This window comes from Lycium barbarum, chromosome 11 (genome assembly GCF_019175385.1).
Source record: "Lycium barbarum isolate Lr01 chromosome 11, ASM1917538v2, whole genome shotgun sequence".
NCBI lineage: Eukaryota > Viridiplantae > Streptophyta > Magnoliopsida > Solanales > Solanaceae > Lycium > Lycium barbarum.
In genome coordinates, this window is record NC_083347.1 from 60777287 (window position 1) to 60796304 (window position 19018).

The 19018-nt window shown below is 41.5% G+C and overlaps 1 long non-coding RNA gene across 2 annotated transcripts; it reads left to right on the forward strand.

Moving 5' to 3' along the window:
• Positions 1-383: 383 nt before the first annotated feature.
• LOC132619257 (uncharacterized) lies at positions 384-14411 on the forward strand. Of its 2 annotated transcripts, XR_009574637.1 has the most exons (3): positions 384-758; positions 13432-13522; positions 14046-14411. It is a non-coding gene; the product is annotated as an uncharacterized LOC132619257 (long non-coding RNA). The 2 variants fall into 2 exon arrangements; XR_009574636.1 differs by lacking the exon at positions 384-758 and having other exon boundaries at positions 13077-13522.
• The last annotated feature ends 4607 nt before the right edge of the window (positions 14412-19018 follow it).

Consider the following 19018-nt stretch of genomic DNA (forward strand, 5'->3'; position numbering starts at 1 on the left):
GTGCATATATTAACTTTTGAACACCCTCGGCAAAAAATTACAATGTATATTTAGCTTATTCTTTTTTCCGAACACCCTAAATGAAAATCCTGAATTCACCACTGTGTGTAATTAATTAAATGTTGGATTGGAGTGCAGATAAAGTAATAAATTATTAGAGTAGTGGATAAGGGTTGACAATGCAACACCTCTTCCACGTGTTTTAAGGGGGAGTAAGTACCTAGTGACAATTAATTCTACATAGGTGGATGATAAGATCAAATGGGGACAATTTGATATGGGTGGACCCCATCGTCACTAAGAGGCAACAAAGAGTGGAAACATTCTGTTGGTATATTCTCTTGATAATATATAACGTGCAGCAATATTATCCTACATATGAACCAAGTGACATTTTCGTTTCTTAACAAAGGATAACAGCAACACGATTTTTTTTTACATATGAAGTGCTCTATTTTTTTATCAATACGTGGGAGTCAATTTCAAGGAAGCAGATCATTTTTTTTCCAAGCTTAACCAAGAACATGTATGAAAACAAATATGGTTATTATCCTGGTATAGCTGCAAAGATGAATTTAGACATTTATAGGCAGCAACGTGATCATGAAATTTAGGAGATCAAAGTGTAATTTTCGTCAGGAACAACATACGGTTTGGCGCACCGCTTCAATCTCATTATTTTATTTTATCGTGTTGTTGATTCCGGGCTTTCTTTGAAGGGAAGTAAGGTGGAAGAAGATTAAATCTTGGCATATAAGGTAAGAAACCCTCTCTCCTAGATGTATTTGAGTTACCCCAGTCGTATCTACATTGCTAGATGAAATAAATACGATCTTGCGAGTAGAATTGTCATGTGATAGAGTTGGAGTTATGGGCTATTTTTCTTGTTGTAATTATATGATATAAAGCTGAGATTTGTGGTAAATGATGCCCTTATCATATTGAGAATATTTTAAGGTTAAGAAGGAAACATATGAAAAGGTGCTATGGATTATACGGATTCTAATTCGAGCTTGTCGCTCGTTATAAAGTATTATGAAATTGTTCTGAATATACATGTTGTGTTGTTGAGTTTTATTTGTTGTTGGGCTGCTGTGGTGATATACCGAATTGGGAGATACTAATGATATAGGGGAGACGCTGCCCGTTTCGTTTAGAATTAAGTTATAAATTAATATATATGATATACGAAAGCCTTCTTAAGTGATGTGCATATTCTTACGATTATAGGTTTGGCATATTAATTGTGGAAGTTCGTGATTGGACTGAGTTCTTGAATGACGTAAAGTATGTGAAGCTAACCCTTCTTTCTTTTGGCATGATCTTTATGAAACAAACAGACGACGAGCATATAGCTCCAAAGAAGCTCCTATTCTTAGAGACACAAGGATGACTAATGTTCTTGATTCCCAGAACTTATTTTATTATGTCTTGATACGTGTCTATGGTTTCAGACATCCTATTTTGATATAATCCATAGTGACATTCGAAGGGTACTTGATATGACTATTGTCTTGATTTTCAAATGATAGTTCATTTTGATTATTCTATTGAGTCTCAGATATGACTTAGTTTGCATATGGTTGCTCACTACTCTGCTCGTGCATTCCGTAATATATCTTTCACCGAGTCCCGGGTCGGGTATGTTTTCGTGCATAGTTTCACTGCATTGTTCACCAAGTCCCTCACTAGAGGGCCGGGTATGGTATATATATATATATATATATATATATATATATATATATATATATATATATATATATATATATATATATATATATATATATATATATATATATATGATGATATGATGATGTAATGATGGCACCGAGACCCCTGATGGGCCTGGCATGGTATACATGTATACGACTTTATTCACCGAGACCATAATGGGCCGGATATGGTATATGATATAGCTATGCATGATTTTCATTTCATAAGGCACAAGTACAGCGGTATCTTGATTGTCATACTTGTCTCCTATAATCTTTATTTCGATCATGATGTTCTTTATTGTATTTCATGCGTTATATACTCACTACATATCTCGTACTTGTTATATCCCGTGTTTTCACACGTTTGGAGAAACTTGAATTATATGGGATTCTTGAGATATAAGATTAATTTTATATCTTGTTGAACATAGGAGTTATGCATGAAAGAATAGAGTCATGAAAGTGTGGGACAAGGCTAAGGGTAATTTTGGAATTTTGGAAATTTGTTTCGGGAATTACAAAATACGATTCACAAGTTGTTGGGCTTGTAAAATAAGAAACAATTGAGGCCCAAAATATTAGGGGGTGGCCGGCCATGATGGCCTTGGCCCAAGCCCAAAATTTGTATTTAATTTCCATAAGATTAATTAACATAATGGCCTTGATCCAAGCCCATTTTTACTTGGTCATGTGCTTGGTCATGTGACCAAGTCTTGATATTATATGTATAAGAAGATTCAAGACATTAGAAGGCAAGACCAAACAAAGCAAAAATAAGAAAGAAAAGGGAGAGGGTTTCGGGTTTGAGGGGCAAAATTGACCCTCCAAAATCTTGCTTCAAAAATTCATTTCTTGTTAAATTCCTACTAATTCAAGGTTCCTTTGCATCTTGGTATAGTTGGATTGGAGTGGGGAGCACTAGAATCTCCAAGGTGATCATATATTCAAGTGAAGGAGACTTGAGGAAAAGGTAAGAATTTCTACCTTTTTATTGTGTTGTTGAGTTTTGTTTGTGTTGTAGTATGTAGAAATGTGTTGATTGGATGGAAAAATGGAAGTTTGCAATGTGGGTTTGGAATTGGAGGTGTAGCCGTGTGTATATATATGTTGTATAGCCAAAAATGTGTTGAAACTATGTTGTATTCTAGTTGTGAATGTGATGGAATTCATGTTGAGAATGAAAGTGGAATAAATTTGATTGAATTGCTAAAATAGCACTTGGCCGTGTGGTGTATTTGGCTTGAGAATAAAATGGATTAAGTTTGTTTAGTGTATTGGAGTGTTATTGTAATGCTTGATATGTGAATGAAGTTAGAATGATATAAGTTTGTATTGAATTGGAATATAGAAACTTATGTCGTTTTAGTATAATTTTCCGACATTAAGGAAATGAAGTTGTTTGATTGCTAATAGTGATGATCATTGATGAATTTGGAAGTTGGAAACTTGTTATGAAGTTATATGCCAAAGATTTGATGTTTTGCATAAATTAAGACTTTGGCGGAAAATTGTATATTATGTATATCAAGTGTATATCTTAAGGAAAATGATATGAAATGCCTCTAAATCTATGTTGTGATGATCTTGAGTAATTATGGATGTGAAAGTAATGATGTTAGTTTGAAAGTTTGGATTAGAAGGGAAGTTATGGCAAGTTGTGGAAACAATGACTAGTTGAAGGATAATTGTGTTGTTAATGCTTTTTGTTGATGTTAATGTTGTTGTTTGGGTTGTTGTTGATGAATTATAGCCGAGTTGAATTCTCGGGGTGCTATATGTATAGGAGAGGTGCTGCCGAAATTTCGGTAGCCAATTATGCATCAAATTGGAACTTTGGTATTATTAGCTTACAGTTGGTAAACTTGACCAATTGCAGTTTTTCGACGAAACGGGAAGTGAGATTGGAAAGGCTTAAGGAGCGTGAAAGGTATGTAAAGCAAACCCAATTCTTCCCTTGGCATGCCCCTAGTATGTTAGGGTCGGATCCGGGCCTCGAAGGACCTCTTGGCCCTCGGAATCCGCAAGACAAAATTTCAGTTTTTCTTTCAATAGAATTGAACTACTTTGATACGCTTTTTCTGAAATTATGCGATTTTGCTCCAAATTACTCAGAAAGTCATAGAATGTCTGTAGAACCTTTTTAGGTGATTCGATATGCTTAGAGGGCACAATTTGAGCCCGCCGCCTTATTTGTCCCGAGGCGGGCCCGCTATTTACGGTTTTGCCCCTAATATGCTAAAGATTCCTTTTTAAGCGATTTTTGAAAGAAATGTTTTAATTACCCTACTAATCGCTTAACGAATATTATTCTAAATATTCTATTAAATCTTATAAATTATTTTGACACTCGGAATGACTTCAGTAAAGTTATATTTTTGTAAATTATTATGATATCCGAATTGTATTAATTCTGATTCCGTCCGACTCCATTTGATTTGTTTGTCTTCGCTACGCCTCATCGAGTCTTTGAAAATACTTATGATATTTTTAAATTGCATTAGTCTCTCACTACTCCATTCGTGGATGTCCCAATGTTTCCCACACTGAGCCCGGGCCAGGATATGTTGTCAAGCGTAATTCTCTGCATTGTTCGCCGCGTCCCGTTGTGAGGAGGCAGGTATACGCGTACATGGGTCTGTGGAGTATGATGTGCCATGTCCGCCTATTCTGATCTGATCTGTATGGCCATTTTGATATGACATTATATGATACGGGGCCACGCCCCTTTTTCTGATTCCTCTGTATAGTGGCACCAGCGTCGGGAGGGTGGCCACATTCTGTCTGCCGAGTCCCGTGTCAGGGACCGGATATGATATGATATGACATATGTTTTTGTACGCATTCTGTCTGTTTTGGAAATATGCATTTGACACTCTGGATTCTGTACTCATTTTCTGTAACCAATATGATTTGACTTATGTGATTCCGCTTTACATATTCAGTACATATTTCGTACTGACCCCCTTTCTTCGGGGGCTGCGTTTTCATGCCGCGCAGGTACTGACGACAGGTTCGCTGATCCACACGTTTAGGATCCTATTTCTGCTATTTGGGGCGCTCTCTTCTACAGAGCCCATCTTTTGGTACAGTCTGTCACTGCTATCTGGATATGTACTTTGTTCAGGGTATGACGGGGCCCTGTCCCGTCTTATGATTATGATATGTTCTGTAGAGGTCTGTGGATACATCTGTGTGGGTTCTGTACATATGTTTGGGATATTCTGTTCTGTGATGGCCTTATCGGCCTATGTGTGCCAAGTCTGCTTTTCTGCTAAGTTCTGTAGCGACCACTAATATTATTATTATATTATTATTCTGTTAATATGCTAATTTGGGGTATCGGGTACGTATAGGTGCCCAGCTCGGGCACTGGTCGCGGCCCACGGGGTTGGGTCGTGACAAAAGTGGTATCAGAGCAGTTCGTCCTCGGAATGTCCACAGACCGTGTCTAGTAGAGTCTTGTTTATCGGTGTGTTGTGCACCACGCCTATAAACAGGAGGCTACAGGGCATTTAGGATACTACCCTTCTTTCTGTCTTAGATCGTGCGATAGAGCTGTGTTATCAGGATGACCCCTCCCTAACGAGTGGCTATATTTGCAGATATGCCTCCAAAAAAGGCAACCGCGGCCCAAAAGGCCAAGTCAGCAGCCTTGGGAGAGACTAGCCTGGTCCAGAGGATTACCAGGGCCCAGGCACATATTGCTCCGGGGACTTTGCCCCAGACAGAGGGTTCGTCTACACCGCCACTCGTGGAGGAGATTGGGGCGGCCGCAGCCGCAGATCGGGGGGCGGCTCCACCGCCAGCTCCCGCAGTTCCAGTACCTGAGCCTCCAGCTCCACGGCCAGGCACTGAGGATCAGTCTATGAGGGAGGCAGTCCAGTTGCTGACGAGACTTGTGGCAGGGCAGGTTCAGGGGCATGGACTGGGAGGTGACCGGGCAGTCAGGCGTGATAGTTCGAGAGCCCGTGAGTTTTTGACTTGTAACCCTCCAGAGTTCTTCGGGACAAAGCCCGAGGAGGATCCTGAGGAGTTTATCAGGAAGATGCGACGCACTCTAGATTTGATTAATGCTTCCGAGACAGAGTCAGTCGCGTTAGCTTCGTACCGGTTATATGATGTGGCGGCAAACTGGTACGAGTCATGGGGGATATCCAGGGGGGACGGCGCTCCTCCAGCAGTTTGGGGCGATTTTTCTCAGGCATTTCTTGGACATTTTCTGCCCCCAGAGTTGCGACGAGCCAGATCTGATAGATTCTTATTATTGAGGCAGAAGGGCCGCAGTATCCGGGACTATAGTTTGGAGTTTGATTCCTTGGCCCGATATGCACCTACTGTGGTGGCTACTATGGCGGACCGGATGCACAGATATATTATGGGGCTGGATCGGTATTTTGTTGATAGCTGCTTAGTATTGGCTGCTCAGCCCGGTATGGACATTGCCGGTATGCAGGCCCATGCCCAGGGCATGGAGGATCGGGGCAGAGGAGGACACCAGCCTGACAGGGGCCAGGATCGGAGACAGCCCAAGAGGGCCAGGTCATCTGGAGATTTTCGGGGCAGACAGCCCCAACAGCCGCAGCAGCCTAGCAGATTTTCATCTCAGCCGGCGCAGAGCGCGCCTCCCCAGCCTACAGGTCGCAGATTCGATAGCCCAGGGTATTCAGGAGCAGGCCAGAGCTCCAGGGCTTCAGGTTCGCGGACAGATAGGGGTTCTGGTCAGATGAGGCCACCCAGGGTTCAGTGTTCTTTTTGCGGCAGATACCATACGGGAGAGTGCTACAGAGCCACCGGTGCATGCTTTTCTTGTGGCCGTCAGGGCCATTCTGTGAGAGATTGCCCGTATAAGGGTAGTTCGGGTGGTGCAGCGCAGCCTACCGGATCAGCCGCTGGGTCTTCATCTTCGTCAGTGGCTATGCGCCCTACGGGGCAGGGTATTTCGGCACCAGCGGGTCGTGGCAGAGGCCGTGGTGGAGCTTCTGGTATTAGCGGTCCTTCGAACCGCATTTATGCTTTGGCCAGTCGCCAGGATCAGGAGGCATCTCCTAATGTCGTTACAGGTACTTTATTGGTCTTCTCTCGGTCTGTGTATGCATTAATTGATCCAGGTTCGACTTTATCATATATTTCACCCCTTGTTGCCGGTAAAATTGGTATTATGTCTGAACCTATAGAGCCATTTGAGGTAGCCACGCCGATAGGGGATTTTGTTGTAGCGAAACAGGTTTATAAAGACTGTTCTGTGATCGTTTGTGACCGTGACACTAAGGCAGATCTGGTAGAGTTAGATATGACTGAATTTGATGTTATTATGGGTATGGATTGGCTAGCTTCCTGTTACGCTAATGTTGACTGCCAGAATAAGGTAGTTCGCTTCCAGTTTCCCGGGGAGCCAGTTATCAATTGGGCTGGTAATACAGCATCGCCGAAAGGTAAGTTTATTTCATACCTTAAGGCAAAGAAAATGATCAGAAAGGGTTATATCTATCATCTGGTTCGGGTGCAAGACTTGGACGCCGAGACGCCGACACTTCAGTCAGTCCCCGTGGTTAGTGAGTTTCCAGATGTTTTCCCCGACGAGCTTCCAGGTCTTCCTCCAGAGCGGGAGATAGACTTCTCTATTGACTTACTCCCAGACACTCAGCCTATCTCTATTCCTCCGTATAGAATGGCGCCTGCAGAGTTAAAGGAGTTGAAGGAGCAGCTGAAAGATTTGTTGGGTAAGGGCTTCATCAAACCCAGTACTTCGCCTTGGGGAGCCCCGGTATTATTTGTGCGTAAGAAAGACGGGTCGCTGCGTATGTGTATTGATTATCGGCAGCTGAATAAGGTAACGATAAATAATAAATACCCCCTCCCCAGGATTGATGATTTGTTTGATCAGCTATAGGGCGCTAAGTGTTTTTCGAAGATAGATCTTCGATCCGGTTACCACCAGGTGCGAGTACGAGAGGCCGATATCCCTAAGACAGCTTTCCGGACCCGATATGGGCATTACGAGTTCAGGGTTATGTCTTTTGGGCTAACAAATGCTCCCGCAGTATTCATGGATTTGATGAACCGGGTATTCAGGCCATTCTTGGATATGTTTGTAATTGTATTCATTGATGATATCCTGGTTTATTCTCGGTCTGAGGCGGAGCACGCAGATCATCTGAGATCGGTATTAGGGGTACTCCGGCATCAGAAGTTATATGCGAAATTTTCTAAGTGCGAATTCTGGCTGTCTTCAGTGGCCTTCTTGGGGCATATTATTGCAGCTGATGGTGTCCGGGTGGACACACAGAAGATTGAGGCCGTGAAGAATTGGCCCAGACCTACGACGCCCACAGAGGTACGCAGTTTCCTGGGGTTAGCAGGTTATTACAGGAGGTTTGTGGAGAAGTTTGCTTCGATTTCAGCGCCTTTGACAAGGCTGACTCAGAAGGGAGCTAAGTTCCAGTGGTCTGACGCTTGTGAACGGAGCTTCCAGTTGCTGAAGGAGAAGCTGACTACAGCCCCAGTTCTGACTCTTCCAGAGGGACCGGATGGGTATGTTATTTATTGTGACGCTTCTGGCATGGGGTTAGGCTGTGTATTGATGCAGCACGGCAGAGTTATAGCGTATGCTTCCCGGCAGCTCAAAAAGCATGAGAAGAATTATCCTACCCACGATCTGGAGCTCGCAGCGGTGATTCATGCTCTGAAGATATGGAGACACTATTTATATGGCGTTCATGTGGATATCTATACTGATCATAAGAGTCTCCAGTATATTTTCAGACAGAGAGAGCTTAATTTGCGGCAGCGGAGGTGGCTGGAGCTTCTGAAAGATTATGATGTAGATATTCTGTATCATCCGGGCAAGGCTAATGTTGTTGCAGACGCGCTCAGTCGGAAGTCTATGGGCAGTTTAGCCGATTTACAGCCAGACAGGAGAGAGATAGCCCGTGATGTTCAGCAGTTGGCTAGTCTCGGGGTTCGTCTGGCCGATTCTGGAGATACCCAGATTTCTGTTCGAGGGGTTTCTGAGTCATCTATCAGGGACGATATTAAGCGGCATCAGTTTGAGGATCCTGTCTTAGCTCGGTACAGGGACACAGCCTATGATAAGGAGAGGACTCCGTTCGAGTTTTCACCGGACGGCACTATGTTATACAAAGGCAGGTTGTGTGTACCGGATATTGCAGGCCTTCGGCAGCAGGTTATGAGCGAGGCACATTATGCTCGCTACTCGGTCCATCCTGGGTCTACGAAGATGTACCATGATCTCCGATGCTTATACTGGTGGGACGGTATGAAACGGGATGTTGCAGAGTTCGTCGCCCAGTGCCCTAATTGTTAGCAGGTCAAGATTGAGCATCAGAAGCCGGGTGGACTGTTGCAGGAGATGAAAATCCCGACTTGGAAGTGGGAGGTTATTAATATGGACTTCATTACAGGATTGCCTCGCACTCCACGGAAGTATGATTCCATCTGGGTCGTCGTTGATAGGCTGACGAAATCAGCCCATTTTCTTCCCGTCAGGACTACCTATTCCGCCGAGGATTATGCCAGGCTCTATATTAAGGAGATTGTGAAGCTTCACGGAGTTCCTATATCTATTATTTCTGACAGAGGCGCCCAGTTTACGGCGCATTTCTGGAGATCTTTTCAGGAGGGACTAGGGACTCAGGTGAGTCTGAGCACCGCATTTCATCCTCAGAGCGACGGGCAGGCCGAGCGCACTATACAGACGCTGGGGGATATGTTGCGGGCCTGCATTATCGATTTCAGAGGCAGCTGGGATGATCACTTGCCGTTGATTGAGTTTGCATATAATAACAGTTACCATTCCAGCATCCAGATGGCTCCGTACGAGGCTTTATATGGCAGGAAATGCAGATCGCCGATCGGCTGGTTCGATATTGGCGAGACAGAGTTGATTGGCCCAGATATGGTCCAGCAGGCAGTGGACAAGGTGAAGCTTATTCGAGAGCGACTGTTAACAGCCCAGAGTCGACAGAAGTCATACGCGGATAAACGGCGTCGACCGTTGGAGTTTCAAGTAGGCGATTGGGTATTCCTGAAGGTATCGCCTATGAAAGGCGTAATGCGGTTCGGCAGAAAGGGTAAGCTTAGTCCGCGTTATATTGGGCCTTATCAGATTGTTCGGAAAGTTGGAAATGTCGCCTATGAGTTAGATCTGTCATCTGATTTGGAAGCGGTACATCCGGTGTTTCACGTCTCTATGCTTCGTAAGTGCATCGGTGACCCTTCCAGAATATTCCCTGCAGATGATATTCAGGTGACGGAGCAGTTATCATACGAGGAGCAGCCCGTGTCTATTTTGGATCGTCAGGTAAGGAGGCTCCGGAATAAAGATGTAGCCTCCGTTAAGGTACTGTGGCGGAACGATAATAGGGAGGAAATGACGTGGGAGGCCGAAGAGGAGATGAAGAAGAAATATCCTCATCTGTTCCCTATGCCCACAGGTAACCTTAAATTCCTGCTTAAATTTATTTCAATGTCAATCGTATATCCTATGTGTTGTCTATAATCAGAACCTCCCCCAAGGTATTTTCCAACCTTATGAGGTTAATTTACATTCGAGGACGAATGTTCTAAAGGAGGGGAGGATGTTATATCCCGTGTTTTCACACGTTTGGAGAAACTTGAATTATATGGGATTCTTGAGATATAAGATTAATTTTATATCTTGTTGAACATAGGAGTTATGCATGAAAGAATAGAGTCATGAAAGTGTGGGACAAGGCTAAGGGTAATTTTGGAATTTTGGAAATTTGTTTCGGGAATTACAAAATACGATTCACAAGTTGTTGGGCTTGTAAAATAAGAAACAATTGAGGCCCAAAATATTAGGGGGTGGCCGGCCATGATGGCCTTGGCCCAAGCCCAAAATTTGTATTTAATTTCCATAAGATTAATTAACATAATGGCCTTGATCCAAGCCCATTTTTACTTGGTCATGTGCTTGGTCATGTGACCAAGTCTTGATATTATATGTATAAGAAGATTCAAGACATTAGAAGGCAAGACCAAACAAAGCAAAAATAAGAAAGAAAAGGGAGAGGGTTTCGGGTTTGAGGGGCAAAATTGACCCTCCAAAATCTTGCTTCAAAAATTCATTTCTTGTTAAATTCCTACTAATTCAAGGTTCCTTTGCATCTTGGTATAGTTGGATTGGAGTGGGGAGCACTAGAATCTCCAAGGTGATCATATATTCAAGTGAAGGAGACTTGAGGAAAAGGTAAGAATTTCTACCTTTTTATTGTGTTGTTGAGTTTTGTTTGTGTTGTAGTATGTAGAAATGTGTTGATTGGATGGAAAAATGGAAGTTTGCAATGTGGGTTTGGAATTGGAGGTGTAGCCGTGTGTATATATATGTTGTATAGCCAAAAATGTGTTGAAACTATGTTGTATTCTAGTTGTGAATGTGATGGAATTCATGTTGAGAATGAAAGTGGAATAAATTTGATTGAATTGCTAAAATAGCACTTGGCCGTGTGGTGTATTTGGCTTGAGAATAAAATGGATTAAGTTTGTTTAGTGTATTGGAGTGTTATTGTAATGCTTGATATGTGAATGAAGTTAGAATGACATAAGTTTGTATTGAATTGGAATATAGAAACTTATGTCGTTTTAGTATAATTTTCCGACATTAAGGAAATGAAGTTGTTTGATTGCTAATAGTGATGATCATTGATGAATTTGGAAGTTGGAAACTTGTTATGAAGTTATATGCCAAAGATTTGATGTTTTGCATAAATTAAGACTTTGGCGGAAAATTGTATATTATGTATATCAAGTGTATATCTTAAGGAAAATGATATGAAATGCCTCTAAATCTATGTTGTGATGATCTTGAGTAATTATGGATGTGAAAGTAATGATGTTAGTTTGAAAGTTTGGATTAGAAGGGAAGTTATGGCAAGTTGTGGAAACAATGACTAGTTGAAGGATAATTGTGTTGTTAATGCTTTTTGTTGATGTTAATGTTGTTGTTTGGGTTGTTGTTGATGAATTATAGCCGAGTTGAATTCTCGGGGTGCTATATGTATAGGAGAGGTGCTGCCGAAATTTCGGTAGCCAATTATGCATCAAATTGGAACTTTGGTATTATTAGCTTACAATTGGTAAACTTGACCAATTGCAGTTTTTCGACGAAACGGGAAGTGAGATTGGAAAGGCTTAAGGAGCGTGAAAGGTATGTAAAGCAAACCCAATTCTTCCCTTGGCATGCCCCTAGTATGTTAGGGTCGGATCCGGGCCTCGAAGGACCTCTTGGCCCTCGGAATCCGCAAGACAAAATTTCAGTTTTTCCTTCAATAGAATTGAACTACTTTGATACGCTTTTTCTGAAATTATGCGATTTTGCTCCAAATTACTCAGAAAGTCATAGAATGTCTGTAGAACCTTTTTAGGTGACTCGATATGCTTAGAGGGCACAATTTGAGCCCGCCGCCTTATTTGTCCCGAGGCGGGCCCGCTATTTACGGTTTTGCCCCTAATATGCTAAAGATTCCTTTTTAAGCGATTTTTGAAAGAAATGTTTTAATTACCCTACTAATCGCTTAATGAATATTATTCTAAATATTCTATTAAATCTTATAAATTATTTTGACACTCGGAATGACTTCAGTAAAGTTATATTTTTGTAAATTATTATGATATCCGAATTGTATTAATTCTGATTCCGTCCGACTCCATTTGATTTGTTTGTCTTCGCTACGCCTCATCGAGTCTTTGAAAATACTTATGATATTTTTAAATTGCATTAGTCTCTCACTACTCCATTCGTGGATGTCCCAATGTTTCCCACACTGAGCCCGGGCCAGGATATGTTGTCAAGCGTAATTCTCTGCATTGTTCGCCGCGTCCCGTTGTGAGGGGGCAGGTATACGCGTACATGGGTCTGTGGAGTATGATGTGCCATGTCCGCCTATTCTGATCTGATCTGTATGGCCATTTTGATATGACAGTATATGATACGGGGCCACGCCCCTTTTTCTGATTCCTCTGTATAGTGGCACCAGCGTCGGGAGGGTGGCCACATTCTGTCTGCCGAGTCCCGTGTCAGGGACCGGATATGATATGATATGACATATGTTTTTGTACGCATTCTGTCTGTTTTGGAAATATGCATTTGACACTCTGGATTCTGTACTCATTTTCTGTAACCAATATGATTTGACTTATGTGATTCCGCTTTACATATTCAGTACATATTTCGTACTGACCCCCTTTCTTCGGGGGCTGCGTTTTCATGCCGCGCAGGTACTGACGACAGGTTCGCTGATCCACACGTTTAGGATCCTATTTCTGCTATTTGGGGCGCTCTCTTCTACAGAGCCCATCTTTTGGTACAGTCTGTCACTGCTATCTGGATATGTACTTTGTTCAGGGTATGACGGGGCCCTGTCCCGTCTTATGATTATGATATGTTCTGTAGAGGTCTGTGGATACATCTGTGTGGGTTCTGTACATATGTTTGGGATATTCTGTTCTGTGATGGCCTTATCGGCCTATGTGTGCCAAGTCTGCTTTTCTGCTAAGTTCTGTAGCGACCACTAATATTATTATTATATTATTATTCTGTTAATATGCTAATTTGGGGTATCGGGTACGTATAGGTGCCCAGCTCGGGCACTGGTCGCGGCCCACGGGGTTGGGTCGTGACAGTACTGACCCCCCCTTTCTTCGGAGGGGGGGGGGGGGCTGCGTTTCATGCCCGCAGGTACAGATACTCAATTTGGTGACCCTCCAGCTTAGGACTTCTGCTCAGAGGTTTCGGAGAGCTCCATTGTTCCGGAGCCTGGATTACCTTGGTATAAATCTTTTTGTTATGGACTTATATATATCCAGGGGTACGGCGAGGCCCTGTCCCGTCATATTTCACTTTTATACTCTTAGAGGTCTGTAGACATATGTGGGTTGTATATGGATTACGGTCAGCTGTGTCGATATGGTTTGTTTTGGATATTCCCGTATGTAGTGGCAGCCTTGTCGGCTTGCGTATTTGTTATGCTTTGGTTAGCTGTGACTCCTCAGGAGACAGGTTTATGATATGTGACGTTATGAATCCTTAGTTGGTTTTACAAGTCCCCATACTGTCTTTGGTTTTAGTCTGACTATATCTAACAGGTTTGTATACGAGTGTCCAGTTCGGGCACTAGTCATGGCTATGGGGTTGGGTCGTGACAGGTGCATTGGTATCTTTGATTATCATACTTGCCTTCTGTAATCTTCTATTTAGTTATGATTCTCTTTATGGTATTTCATGCTTTATATACTCAGTACATATCTCGTACTGACCCCCTTTCTTCGGGGGGCTGCGTTTCATGCCCGCAGGTACAGATACTCGATTTGGTGATCCTCCAGCTTAGGACCTCTGCTCAGCTGTTTGGAGAGCTCCATTGTTTCGGAGCCTAGACTATTTTGGTACAGATCTTTTGATATAGACTTATGTATATGTCCAGGGGTACGGCGGGGCCCTGTCCCGTCATATTTCACTTTTATACTCTTAGAGGTCTGTAGACATGTGTGGGTTGTATATAGGTTTTGGTCAGCTGTGTCTATATGGTTTGCTTTGGATATCCCCGTGTATAGTGGCAGCCTTGTCGGCTTGCGTATTGTGTTATTGTTATGTTGTGGTTATCCGTGACTCAAGGGGAGACAGGTTTATGATATGTGGCGTTGTAAATCCTTCGTTTGTTCTTATAAGTTTTCATATTGTCCTTAGTTTCAGCTTGACTATATTTAACAGGTCTGTATACGAGTGTCCAGTTTGGACACTAGTCATGACCCATGGGGTTGGGTCGTGACATTGAGTCTTGTAGAATGAAAATGAAATGAAAATTATGAACTTGGGATCTCTTATTTAAAAACATAAAATCTGTCCGACGAAATTATACGGACACTTATACGGTCCATATAAATTTATATGGTCCGTAAAAGTGACCGTAAAAATCATCCCAACATCAACTCATTCTGTGACCATTATACGACACATTATACGGTCCATATAAATTTATACGGTCCGCATAAGTGACCGTGAAATCACCAGTCAACTTCTCACTTCTATTTTCATTTTACGGCACATTATACGATCCGTATAAGTGACCGTATAATCCCATCAGTGAGGGACCTTCACTGTGATGATTCTGCGGACCATTATGCGGACCGTATAATCGGTCGTATAATCTACCCTTTTCTCTGATTTTGGTTCTCGTCACTTCATTTGATCTCCGATCCTTATGGAACCTTCTTGGTACTTATTTAACACTTCGTTAACAATCTAAGGGACATTATAACTCTTCTCCAAAACATTATTAAGCCATTATCAATTCGATACTCGTAAATTCTGCCAAATACACAACATATACCTTGCTTTCTGTCACGACCCGACTAGGGCCGCGACGGGTACCCGGGGCTAACCACCAAGCACCGCTCATTCTATTACTCGCCATACTCATTTACACTCTTTCATCAATTATATTCAAATCATAATCATTAGACAATCATTTTTCATTTGAAAACATAATTGATTTTATATGCATACGCCCTTCGGCTATCAAAATAATAACATATACACCATAGTAGTATCGTGAGACCATATTACCCACACGTACGTATCTACGAGCCTCTACTAGAGTACTAGACATATGGACGGGACAAGACCCTGTCGTGCCCAAAATACATATATATATATATATATATATATATATATATATATATATATACAAAAGTATAAACCCGATTAGCACCTCCGGAATAATGGAGTGCTCTTGAAAGTCTGCTGATAGCTCCTATAGGTCTGCACCGTCTTCCTTTCTACCTGTGGGCATGAACACAGCGTCCAAAGAAAACGGACGTCAGTACGAATATTGTACTGAGTATGTAAGGCATGAATGAAATAAACATGATAGAGAATCATAAGTCATGAGGTGAAGGCAAAACCTGCACGACCTTTAAGGATGAATACATTTCATACATATACCACATATACATAATCATCGTACATGAATCATCATAGTGTATACATCATCATGTCATATAATTCATCATCGTAATACCGTATCTGCTCATACACATATAACATTATCCGTATTCGACCACGTAGGGCTCGACAATATCCGTATTCGGCCACGTAGTGGCTCGACAGTATCCGTATTCGGCCACGTAGTGGCTCGACAAGTTCACATACACATCTTCCATATTCGGCCACGTAGTGGCTCGACCATATTACATACATCATAACATGGATCGGTATATCTCATCATTATCATTGTCATCACATACATCTCATAAGCGTATCGTAACCTTTCATTAATGCACACATTTAAATTTAAAGACAATCTATGAGAATCACATCATATTCGTAGCATGAATTTCATATAAGTATCGTATGATAGTCTTTATAATCTTTTCAGCTTAAGCTCATCATTACCATTATCGTTTCTATAGCTTATCTCTCACATTTATCTCATATGAAATCTTTTATGAACATAGACTCGTAATTTTGCGGAACATTGGTCATAAGACGTGCATTAAGGCTTATGGACAATCTATAACAATGTCGGGGTGACATGAGGTCGAGAACCCCCGAGTCCATTATGGAGCATTCATAAGAATTATACCTCACCTTGAAGGAATTAGCATATAAGGTGAGTGTAGTCAATGAACAATATCAATGGATCGTAATATGGATCGTTAACCATGTAGAACCATGATATTATAGGCCTTAGTATCTTTAGACTTAGACTCATCATCATCATTACTACATTCGTAACATACCTCTTATCTTATCCCATATGACTATTCGTGAACATAGGCTCTTAGTTTTTCGGAAAATAGGAAAGTCATGGAGAGGTAAGGAAAATACTAGCATAGGAATCATATAAGGATCATTAACTTCGTAGGAATATCACATCATGAGCTTTATGACTTCTAGACTTAGATTCATTATCAACAACGTCATGCTCGTAACGTGTCTCTTTTCTTTATCTTGTGATGCTCTTTATAATCGTAGACTCATAGTTTTTGATACGTAGGAAAATCATAAAGAAAGAAGGAATATCATATCATGAGATTCATGCCTTAGAAAGAAGGGACTAGCCTTACATACCGTTGTCGTTTACTAATATGCCGCTTGCTTGTTCTCCATTAATGCCCACGTTTCTACCTTCAAGAGAAGTCGCATTAACATTAGTTAATCGGCTATAAGAACGTGTTACTATTTCTAGGGAAAATTGGGCAGCATTTCCTTTGTTTATGCAACTTTTCCCATGTTCTATATCAACTTCCAAACGTTCATAACAACATTCACAATATCGTAGCCACAATCGTCATTTATCTACATTTACCGCATTCCACCATTTTTCTTCAATTTCTCCACATTTATGGGTCTTAGCTCACCATCACATTTTCTCATACATCACGCCTATTTCATGGTCTACACGTCATTTATAACATATTTATACTCCCAACTCATCAACATTCATAATTCACTCCAACTATCATTCAACTATGGCACTATTCACATTTTATGACCCATTTACTACACTCTTCTATAATCCAAGTGTTTCAACGTATAAATACTTCAATCATCATGAGAAAGTCATAAAACTTACCTTAGATAGTGTAGGAACAAGTCTTGAGTGGTATTACTCTTTTTGCACCAAAACCCTAATTCACTTCCATTGATATTCCTTGGCTTGGATGAACTCTAATGTGCTTCTTACACTTCATTTTGTGGGTTTGATGAAGTGGATCTTTAGTTTCACTTGGATTCTTGCAAATGAAGTGTTTGGAAGGCTCTAGAGAACTCTTGAGTCGTGGAGGAAAAATGGGAATGAAAAAAAATGAACTTGGGTCTCTTATTTAAAAGCTTGAAATCTGGTCCGTCGGGCAATTCTACGCCAATTTTGACAGGCCGTCAAAATTCCTACGGACCGTCAAAATGGTCCGTAAAACTGCCCAGTCAAATATGGGTTTCTGTGACCGTTTTACGCTGGTCTGTGTCAATTTGACGGACCGTATAATTATTTTACGGTTCGTCAAAATTTCTACGGGCCGTCAAATGGTCCGTAGAACATTTCTGCTCAGACAGTCTGTCGTAGAATGGGCATAACCTTTGATCCCGATATGCTGTGAGGGTCCACGACCTATGGTTGGAAAGATATTCCAATTATCTACAACTTTCATGCTTGGTGTTGTTTCCAAATTCCAAACTTATAATAGCGTTTTGGCCCCTCCAAATCAGATCATCCGAAAATGTTCCCTTAAATCACCCTTTTGGATGGCTTATGCCCATATTTGGCTTATGGGTCCTTCTTAGGACTTGCTCAACGTTCCATGTACTACTCATATATATCTTCATATTTACTTTATCAAACTCTGATGTGTGGGGCCCACTTAGCGTACAGCAACGAGGGCTTTTCGGTAAGTGACATATGAACCAATTCAACTCATATGGTCTCCAAATGTCATATGTATGTCATTATTACACTCTTATAATATAACCTTTCTCCTTAATCCTCGCATAACTTTGCTCTTCCTCAGGCCCATACTAAGCTGGCTACGACCTAGGTAGCACGAAATTTTCTAAGGTGTAACACTTTCCTTAACAACTTTCGTCTCCCACCTCAAATTTCTTTGAGAACTTATTTAAAATCATCAAACGTTATTTCTTTCTTATTAAAACATCGTATACGTCATTCCCTTCGTTAGTCTACTCACTGTACGTTAACGAAAAAATTTCCGGGGTGTAACAAATGTAACATCCCGTAAATCCGTATATAGTGTGAAAGCATTGTATGAGTCCTTTGGAACCTTATATGTTGGGTTACGTGCATGACTTTAGGCTAAAGAACCAAGAGGAGATGGTCAAAATGAAAATTCACTGCAGTTTCACGAAAAGGAGGTTTGACGGTCGTCCTTTGTACCGTCGATCTGTTCGACGCTCCGTCCTTTCCACCGTAGAAATTAAGGAAGAGAAAATTTCTCACTGGAAATTTCATGACTTTGACGGAGCAGATCGACAATCCGTCAATCTGTTCGACACTCCGTCATTTGTACCGTCGAATTGACCTAGCACAAAGACCATTCAACGGAGCAGATAGACGCTCTGTCGATCTGTTCGATGCTCCGTCGTTTGAACCGTCAATTGTGCCCGACTGGCTGAAATTATATAAGTTGCAAAATTTTAGTTTTTCTTCCATTCTTTTCACTCTCAAAAACCCTAAGGACGAAAATATCTCTCTAGGGCTCCAACACTAAGGTAAGAACATCTTAATCATTGATTAACAATCCTAACATCAAAC